The following is an 11,115-nucleotide window of genomic DNA, read 5'->3' as shown; positions in this document are numbered from 1 at the left end:
GCCCATGGTCCACTTCAGGTTACAAACCCCTTCCTCTGACTTCTTCACTCCTAGACCAGACCCCCTTCTGGTGCAGGGTTTCCACCGAAATGCTGATAGTTCAGGGTCTTGGGCTCTGCTTTTGGGCACATGCTACAACTAGCAGCAAAGCACAAGGCAGAGAGGTGCTGAAACAGCAAGCAGTGTATTTGGAACTGCTTACAACCCAAACAAGTTCCAGCTGATGCATAGCCAGCAACAGTGTCAATTGTGGTAGTTCAAGTTCCTGGGAATAAGACAATTTATTTTTTAATCGTTGCTTCTGTTGTTGTTGTTGCAACAGAACAGTACACTTAACCCCAAGAACTGGAAAGTTTTGATCTCCTATGAGATGGAGAGGGTCTAGCAGATCTCATAATCTATTTCCTTTCCAAGCATGATCACTTCAATTCCATTTGATTTTGAAATCCAACAATTCTAACGGTATATGTTGCTAAAAGAGATGGTCTATGAAAAGAAAGAAAAAATCAGAGCATTGTACACATTTTCCCTGTCCCAGTCTGGCACCACTTTTTGTATCCAAAGCATATAATAATAATAATAATAATAATAATAATAATAATAATAATAATAATAATAATCTGCAGAGGGGCTCCCTCATAACTGAACTTTTTATACTTTTTATTAGCAAATTCATCTCTCCTGAGCTTTGGAAGACAACAGAGAGACCTCTTGTGAAAGAAGGATGTACTGCAAGCACACACACCACACCTTTACAAGCACACACACCTTCTAGGCAACTTCCTTGCCTTTTCACTCTTTCCTTACTAATGGGCTCTTTAAGTGAACAACCCCACAAATGAACAACCCACCACAGTCTTGTCCTCAAATAACAGAAGGAAACAAATTCCTGCTTCTCCCTGTTCTGGCCTTTTGTTAAGACATCCCTAGAGGAAGATCAGTTTAACTGAAGAAGAAGAATGGATTTTCATCCATCATAAAAATTTAGACTTCTTTCAAAAGACTTGAAATCAGATCCATGTACATTTGCAAAGTGCACTCCACCAAGCCCAGTGAGACCATTTCTGACACAGGCTCAAACCCCAGATTCAAGAGCACAGATCCTGCACTCAGTGTGGGACAGGGACCTGCAATCTCTCCCTCAGTGCTGCCCTGCAGCAGCAGTAGAACCTGGAATCCATTACTTGGGTGATCAGGTCCCAAAACTTGGGGTAAAATAACCCAAGTTATTTTAACCCAAGCAGAATTCCTGACATGGCCTGAAGAATCAGGAACCAGAGGTAGCTGCAATTGTTTTACTGGACATTGCAAGAGAAATATACATACCTGAGGCTCCCCAAATACACTCTAGAAATAGAGAAATAAATTTGTTGTTAGACCCTGGCTGTTCATCTGTTAAGAGAAGTGATGACCCATTAAAGGATGGCTTCACACAAACAGTCTAATTTTTCATTCTGGCGTCTTGTTTGGTTTTGTTAGTGTCACCTGTTACAACAGTAACACCAGTGATTGAAAGTTTTTTGGTTGTTTTCGTTGTGGTTTGGTTTGGTTTTTGGTTTTTGTTTTCTAATATACGGGCAGCTGCTTCCTGTTGTAATTTGGAGAAGCCAGTGCTGTTGCAGCACCTGTGCCATGCCCAAAATGAAAGGTAGTGACCATGTACTGGGCTGCCAGCAGGAAAAGAATTGCTCACCAGAACCTCAAAGGCCTTTACTGTGCCAGGTGCCTCACCTTCTCGTGAGGTTGCTGGAGGCCATGAAAAGAAGCTGAGTAACTTGAGAGGAACTTAAAGAAGCAAAGTGCTCTAAAAATTCAGTATTTCCTCCTAGGAGAAGTAAAACATCAGGAAACAAAAAAGCTGAGGAAAGGGAGATTGCTGAGGTCCCAAGTCCTACTCTGACACTCTGCCTGGCAACAAACCCCCATTTCAGCTGACTCCTGCCTATCCCAGCTGTTTCAGCTGCAAGGGAATGGCTGGTCCAGGACCAGTGTCCAAGCTCCAACAGCACAGGTCAGCTTTAGTAATACAGGAACAAAACTCCTCAGCTCTGATTCAGAGGAAAGCAAACAGCCCACATTGCTCAGTAAAACAGAGAACAAAATAGCACATTTTATCTCCAGCATCTCCATCCACCCTCAATTTATCACTCGGGGACATGACTTACAAGACTGTCCCCTGTTCATCTCTGTTTGGATCCTTCTTTGTATCTGATGGTGTCAGATGGCACATCAGTGACAACAGTTCTACTCATCTCAGCAATAGGCACGAATCTTGGATTTAATCTCTAAAACAGACAAGCTGAATGGGAAGTGAGAGCAAAACAGTGGCCAAAACAGCCAAGTCTTCAAATTGTGAAAAACACAGGATGCCATTTGCTGCCAAAGGGTGACCGCTACAGGCACAATTTGCAATGGGAAACCATTCCAGATAAAAAAAAAAAGGGCTGTAGAGTTTTCCAGCAGGGAAGACTTAAAGGATTCTCAGTAGGAAAAGGAGAGAAAACTACCTTCATTCAAGGTGTCAGACCAGCTCCCACAAAGGCAGCCAAGGGCTGCAACTGGGCACTGGCTGCTGGGACAGCTGGGCCATCCCTGCTGGGAGCTCCCCTGGGGCAGACCCTTGGGACCAGAACACTGGAGAGTTTTACCAGGGAAGCAGGTGGAAGGAAGACATCTTTGCATGTTTCCCTTGGGGAGATTTAAAACAAAACCACCAAATTTCCACACCCACTGCCCATGGCAGCTGTGGCACACGTAACAAAAGCTATGCTAGCGTGACTGATCTCCCAGACCTCTTTTGTGCACCAGTCGAGGCATCATCAGAGCCATCCTCTGGAACACAAGCTTTGCTGAGGGGGTGTCAAGAAGATTCCCATTTCAAAACTGATCTTTTTTTCCCCTTTGGAAGACATTGTAAGAAGATGTCTATATTTAAAATGTTTTTCCTGGACTAATTTCAAAATCAGGAAACTTTTGTGCATCCTGGAGAAGAACAGCTGTTGGTGTCGAAGTTCATTTGTAAATTGTTGCTGCAGCCAAGGCCAGACCTTTAGAGGGAGCTCAATCCCGAGTGGAGAGCAGCATCCCAAGCCCCCCATTCCTGTGCCAAGAGCACCACCAGGTGGCCTCCCTGCCTACGACTCTCTCACTCAGAAACCGAAATAAAACCAAAACATTTGAAGGGCAAGGAAAAATCAGAAGCCTATAGCTGTGCACAGAGTCATATAGATAAAGTGGATATAAACCCTGGTGTGCTTACTGAATGAAACCCAGCCAGAATAAGAGCAAATTAAAAAATCCTGCATTACAGGCGTCCTGAAGTAAATAGTCACAGGGTGGGTTTTGCTGGGACCAGGTGAACGTGCAGGGTTGCAGAGGCTTTGAGAGAGCAAGCCATGGTCCTGCTATGGCTGGCACTTACCTCCTCCCTCTCTGGCACCTCACCTCCAAGGACAGCAGCTCTTCTGCTCGTGGGGGACAAGTACCAGCACCCCAAAGGTGCTGCATTGCCCAGCAGCTCTTCCTGCTCCCTGCACAGCTCCCTGCACCCTCAGCAAGGCAAGACAGCTATTTATTGCTGACCTGGGCAGTGATGGGCCTCCACCTCCCCTTTTCTACCCTCCCTTCACTATCAGTTTACTTCTACGCAGTGTGTTTAACGGGGTCACTTCAAGTTTTTCTGAAGCCTTGATGATCCTGAGGCCTAAAAGCAAGGATTTAACAAGTGTTCATGAGTTGTTTTCCATATACTGCTCACAGGCTTTGGCTGGAGTTGCGCACTCACTGGGTTCCCTGAGGCATGCTCACCAGAGAAGACCTCCCTGAACGCTCTGGGATTTCTGTGTGCATCCTCCTGCTGCCTGGAGCAGGAGTACATTAAATAATTCAGTTCTGGCAAGGAAGACAGCCCTGTGGGAAACAATTTATACACGGGTTATTGGCTATTAATGGAAATCTTTGGGAAGAAAAAGAAAATGTACTCTTCTATTTAGATGAAAAAGGAGCTTGTCCATATAACAAATAATTCCCAGTAGCTATGCCTTGAGGCACATGTGCAAAGGATAAGAAAGGACCATTGCTTTTAGTACTCTGTTCTGAAGGTTTCATCTAAGACCTGAATGGATCAGAGGGAAAATTAAAGAGTGTTGAAGAAAGTCATGCTCTGCCTGGCACTAGAGACCTTATCAAGCAGGCAAGTGAACTCACTAGTATTAACAAATAAAAAGAGCTCACAACAACATGAGCAGGAAGGAGGCAAGGGTCAGACAGAGCTAATTTGGGAGTGAGCAGCCTACACCAAAAGCCTGTGAGCCCAGCCTGGCAGCCCAGCCTGATGTGTAGGATTGGGTCACCCAAGGTACCTTTAGCTCATGGGTCATGGGAATCATGGCAAAAGCCTCCTGTCACCTCAGACAATCCTTCACCTCTCTTCCTGCTCTCATTTCTTTTTGCTTTCCTGTCCTTTCCACTTTTATTTTCTTCACAAGTTTAGGAGGAGCACTTTGTCTCATCTGCAGAGAGACCAGCTGGCAGGTCACACAGCCATAGCTATGACAAATACTACAAATGTGGGATGAATACACCCAGCATATACTTGTCCTGCTTACCTTCTGGATGTCACTTCATCTAAATACAGCAACACCATGGGAGGTGTTTTCTTGCTAAAATATCAAAGCTGCTTTAGTAAAGACAGAATTACCAAAAAGGCTCTTACTTCAAGAGACACTTCGAGACACCACAGCACTGTAAACCTTTATCATTTTAATAGAAAAATCTTCTCAATTGTTTTGTACTGTGAACAGTTTATTTTCTGGGACAAGTCAGCACCACTGGAAAAAATTAAATAAATACACGTGCATGAAGATGTTGTGTAACAAAATGTAGTGTCACTTTCATTTCCTAAAATTGCAAGGGCTCAATTTTATTGAGAGACACAGGAAACTGGAGCCCAGACAAATTAGAAATCTAGAGTGATATTACCTGTGAACATACTTTTTTCCAGGTTTACCAAATGTTTGATGAACATTATCTAAATTATCTGTCTTATGCTTAAAGCTCTTTGGAAATGTATTCAGTTATTTTTGTTTAACCACCCTTCCTTTGTTCATAAGAAAAGGTGAACACAAAAGGAACATCTGTGTTTAAAACATGGTAACATTATTGGATTTTACTTTGACATAAAGGTTCTTGATGTTACAATATGCAAAGCAACATTTTCATTGGTTAATAGGGCTTCCTGAGTCATGTCCAGTTGTAGACATCCTTTTTCAATTTTTTTTTTCTGTCTGAAATGAAATTCATATTGCAATCCTTGTCAGCTTGAAACTACAGCCATATCGCTTTTTCAAAGCTGTTTGCAGATTGTAGAAAGGGATGCAGGCAAGAAGATGGTTTCTCTGCAGCAACTGCAAAAAAATTACCTTCTGTTTACTTTCACTGTGGATTTCTACAAGGATTGCTTCCAGTAGTGGAATTTCAAAGAATGGCATTGGATTTTTATTTTTTTTTTTTTTTGCTTGTTTCTAAGCTGCTCTTTAGACTCTACTTATACATCCCCTACCACAACAAAGAAGGTGTCCAGATGCTGCTCCACAGAAGGTATTTAAACAGTCTTTGTAGACCTCCTTCTTAAACCTTATAGCACTCATCTAAGAAAAGTAGGTAAAATATTCATATAAAGTACCACTAAAACTCAGTTCTCAGAAGTATTTCTCCAGCAGCAATATCCAAGTTATAAAGGTTTGCTTGTGCTGAAGCCACACAGAAAGGAATGAGATTGGTGCGAAATCGGGGGAAAGAGACGATCTGGAAATCGTTGGTAGCTTACACACAGCTCTGTAATGAAGCACAGACAGTGAAGGAGGATGAAACATAAATTCCAGCATAGACAGAATTCCCACTGCAGCCTTGATCAACACAAGCTATGACTGAGAAAAAGACAGGATCCTTCTCATTAAACTTCTGAAGATCAGGCTTGCCAGTGGCCACAGGAATCTTACCTTGGAAGAAGATAGAGGTGTGACTTCCTGAAACACTTTCTAGTCCCCTGAAGTGTCACAGAATGTGTGGAGGAGACCATAGCACAAAAGACCACAGCACAACACCTCTTGAGCTTGGGGGTTTCCCTTTGCAACACCTGTCAGCTTAGGTCTCTCATTTGTAACTTAAACCCTTCTCCATGCCTCCACGGTAACGTGGGCCTGCAGCACACTTAGACACTAACTACCATTCAACACCACAGTAAGAAGTGTTGTTACAATCATAGAATGGTTTGGGTTAGAAGGGACCTCTAAAAATCTAGCTTCAAAATGCCAGCCTCCTGCAAGATGCAGAGGGCAGCTGTCATTCTCTAGACAAAGTGCAGATGAGAGAGTGGGAACTCATGCACAGAGTAGTGTCCCTCAGTCCCTCACTGCTTTCCTTGATTCTACTACTCATTGTTACTACTAGGGATTTTCTCTTTGAACTTCTCCTTTTGAAACCAACCCATTTACAAAGACTGACTGTTTAATTCTGGGTTATTTGAGCGTCTTTGAAGATACTGTGCAGCAAAGAAAAAAATAGCTCCTATCTCCCCAGCTGCTTTTAAAACCACCACTGTCAGTTGTTCTTGCCTTTCCTTGGCTGAGGATTTCCTCTTGCAATGTTTTTCTCCCTGCATAATTATCTTCCCCAGGCTAACCTTTCTTAAACAGAAGTTACTTGAGGGAATCTACCCAATTAGACATTTAAATCAATTAGGCTGATTGACAGGAGGATTAAGTCTAGCATATTCTTGATTGCAGACACAAACACTCGGCTGGAAGAAATACCTGCCTCATAAGGACTTGCTGAGGCTTAATTAGTTAATGTTTGTGAAGAGCTTTGAACACATAAAGTGCTGTACCTGCTCTGGTATTCTCTCTGTTCCTAGTGATGGAGGATTCAAATTTGGATGTGGCAAAAACAAGGATGGCAGACAAGGACCTTGACCCAATGCCAGTTGGGACCACAACTCTAGGAGAGGACAGTGATGTCTGGCAGGGCTTTACTCTAAATAAACTTCGCTGCTGCTCTGTGCTCATGAAGCCTCTCTCATCTCTCTGCAGGATGGCAGCAGCTCCTGACCTCCAGACCTCACACCAGGACTTTCCCCCACACTGGAACCACACCAGCATCAGATCAGCAGGCAGGGCATGAATGAATTCTGGATCCCAGCTGTTCTGCACCCTGCTCTCCAGCATTCTTCCCAGGAGGGAAATCAGGTTGTCTGTGCTTTTAAGGAAGTGCCATTCACTAAGGCATCCATGCACACACTCCTAATAAATAAACAAGAGCTCAAGTTCATGGAGGCCTTTGAGGCTGCCCAAAAGCAGCACTGGTATTATTACCAGCTAACATACACCTAGGAAATCTTCACATTAACAGAAAATCTCCACACACCTCAGTGACACAAAAGATCTCTTTTCAAAGAAGCATACATAAATTGTCACCTTGAAAACCTAAATTTCTCTGGTTATATGGGGTTAAACACAGATTCAGTTTTGCAAGCTGTATGCTTCACCATAAAAGACTACACTTGAAAATCAGTAAAATAACTAAGTATATTAATTAATATACCAATGAAAATAAGTAGTTTTTTTCAGCCCACATAGAACTGTCTTACTCAAATTGCAAATGCATACGCACGTGTGAACTGAAAAACTTTAAGTTTGGGACTCACAAAATATAATTTGGACTGGCTCAAATTATGACTGACTCACAAAATATGATTTTTATTTTTTTTAATTATTTTTTAAAAAATAATGTTAATTTTTTTTAATTTTAAAAAATCCTCAAAATTCAACCATTGTAGTATGCCAGTAAGGAGGTTTCCAACTAAAAAACAAAGCTGTCCCATCCTTACCCTTCCCTGTCAGCCCATTTGACATTGAAAACAAATTGAACAACAGTAAGTCCTGGTGATTTACCTTGCCAGAATGAAGCTGCTGAAGTCTTTGTCTGTTCTCCTCCCAGAATCTCTTGTACAGGATCTGTCCAAAAGTTCATCCAAAGTATCCTCCTGATGAAGGCTGTTTAGGCGTTGGTAGAATTCATAGCAGTCCCATCACTCATTCATTAAAACAATGACCTGAAGAGACTACTTTTGCCAGCACATTTTGAATAATTGCTGAGGATTTTTAATGCTGTGAGGAGAAGAAGTAACGCTGGCAGATAGCCCCAAGAACCAACACAACAGAGGGCATGCACAGAATTCAGCATTTATACCATTAAAACATGTCTGCACACACACAAGCCGTAAACCTGAAAAGCCTCAAGCAATAGTTCTTTCCAGCTAAGGGGAAAAAGTCTCCATCAGCAGCTCTAATCACTTTAAAGAAAGGAATGCCCTCAGAAACACCAGCAGATCTTTTGATTTCAAAACATACATTTTTGAAGATGCTCATGAAGGAATCTTTGCTACTGTCAAGTACATAGGAACTAAGTTTAGTGCCACAGAAATACAACACTAAATGTTTGTTTTCCTTAAAACCTGGATTAACAAGCAGCAGAAAATATTCTAAACAAGGGTGGGATTTTCAAGACAAAAGCATAAATTGTACCATTGTTTCACAGGAAGTGATAATCTAAAACCCATCTTTGTATCTTTTAAGATTCCCATCATCAAAGCTTAAAAAAATACTAAAAGAATATTCCATCATAAAAGAAACATAGTGTCATTTTTAGTGACCATCACACTCAGTGGTTTCTTTTGGAGTTTAGAGAACCAATTATTTTTCCTGGTCATTAAGGGATTTATCTGCATAGCCTTGTTCCAGTTTTCCTGATATACCCTGCTGCCTTTCCCCAGGTAAATCTGTACCTAAACACAGGTTTTGGAATATTCTGATTTTATAAACTTACCAGTTATCAGCCAATAATTTATGTAAGGCTTCAGCTGTTAGGAGGAGTTTATTACAGTCACATTCTAACATCCACCTCTAACTTCTGTCCCTTGAACATTAACTGTGAGTTATGAAAGCATGTAAAAATAAACTTGCATAAAATTCTCCTGTGGGTGAATAATTGCTCAGAGTTACTTAGATGGTGGAGCAGTTTTGCTCTTATTTCTTTTAAGGGATTCTTCTCCTATCCTGTCATTAGAAAATTATGACCAGGTGAGATAATCCAGTGGTTTCCATAGTATCTGCTTGGAATCAGCTATTCCCAGACACACCAAAGTAACTGAGGAGCCACCACAGGAATGTCACACACCAGCAAATGTAAAGACATTTTTTATTTCACACATGAAGCTCTGTTAGATTTGTCTAGAGCACCAATTTACTTCAGAAAATAAAATATTTTGGAAAAAAAGTTATGTTTTCCTTCAGCCTTTCATCCTGTTTTATTTCCCACTTTTTTCTTTCAGAATCTTATTTGTTTCAAATCATGAGGGGCTATTTAATACGGTGTCTCTCCCTCTTTCTTTATTTGAAGAAATAATACCTTACCAGGACATGCTGACTTTTTAGTCAAACAGCCAACATGCTCCATTCTCAAGAACAATTTTATGCTTCCATTGGAAACACTGGTCAATAATATATTTGTCATCCATCATTCACCATGTGAGCAATATTTTGGCCAGTATGTTTCCAGGCAAGCTGAAATTATTAAGATGCATTCGACCCATTTAGTTCCAGCCTTACACTAGGCACAAAAGTTTCTTCTGAGCTGTTAAATAATACATTTTTATACTGTAGCAGTGCAATGTCATTGAAACTCTCACTGCAAGATGGGTAGTTGCAAATGCTTAGGTTCACAAAATTGAACTCTTCTTGAAAATCCAGTAATAAGGTTTTCTTGACAACTTACCATAGTGGTTAACAACCACACACTTCCATTTTTTAGGCAAATTATCTTCATTGCTAAAATCCTTTATGTTAAACACTATCTAAAATGTTTTATGCTGCAATTCTTCATGGGAAATGTCTTCTTACAGTACAGTGGCTGTCACTGAAATTTAGAAAGCTTTATAAAGACAGCAATGACAATGCAGGATTAATCTTTTATATGATTCAATATTTTTTCCAGTATGATTCAATACATTTTTCCTTTGTCAGACCTAAACTCCTTATCCAATCTAGCAATCTCATACAGCTCCTGTTGCAGCACCTGCTTAGCTCTACCAAGGTACTTCATGCTCTCACAGCACCAAATAGTCTTATTGCTTTAATTGCTGAAACACTCTGGGAATAATTCCTGTATTTCTCTGGTTTTTAAAATGCTTCCAGCTTTTCATATCAGTTTCTGAATTTGGAAAACAAAATATATTTCCAATGACAGTTTAAGGTTATTTGCTTTATTTCTTCTGATTTTCCAATTGCTACTTTGTCAAAACAGTTCTAAGAAAAAAATCTGCAAGAATACAACATCTGATTTTTATGATAATTACACAAATTTATTGCACTGCTGGACTCTGCCTTCAACTACTTCTGACACAGAAAACATATCTGAATCCCACTCCTAATAGCGATGCATAAAATCAGATTTAATTAGCTGCCTATACAAATTGTTAAAATGAAGTGCAATAAATTTGTGTGATTATCATAAAAGTCAGTCATTCCAAAGAGTTTACAGTTATTCTTAGAGTAATGAGGAGGTTGTGATGTCTTTAAGGACCAATATGCAATAAACTTTTCTCACTGGCAGCCACTTTGTCACACATGCTTACATGCAGAGAAGGTAGCTTCTTCAAAAACACCATCACTATCCTAGACACAATTTTATTTCCACTGCTTCAGGAGATACTCCAGGCATGCAGGAAAATACCATTTTTAATAACAGAACTGAAATATACACAGGCTACTAAGAGAGAGTCTCCTTTGAAAAAGCCACTTTTTGCGAGCAACTCAATTTCAGATAGAATGCCTGTATCCACAAAGAAACAAACCTTTTTCTAAACAAACTTGAATTTTGCAGAAAAAGATTTAATGATGGGAAAAATCAGTCCTGTGTGCATTAAGCATAAGTGAAGCTAAGTCTGTTTGTCATGATCACTCTAACATCACAGCATATATGAATAACACAATATGGGGCAAAAAAATGGTGGTAGAATAAATCTGAGGTCCAGTTCTGCAAAGATTTTGTTGGTTTTAA

The sequence above is a fragment of the Vidua macroura genome, chromosome 1 (assembly GCF_024509145.1).
Source record: "Vidua macroura isolate BioBank_ID:100142 chromosome 1, ASM2450914v1, whole genome shotgun sequence".
Classification (NCBI taxonomy): domain Eukaryota; kingdom Metazoa; phylum Chordata; class Aves; order Passeriformes; family Viduidae; genus Vidua; species Vidua macroura.
The sequence above is the reverse complement of the archived record's forward strand: the minus strand, read 5'-3'. Positions refer to the sequence as shown.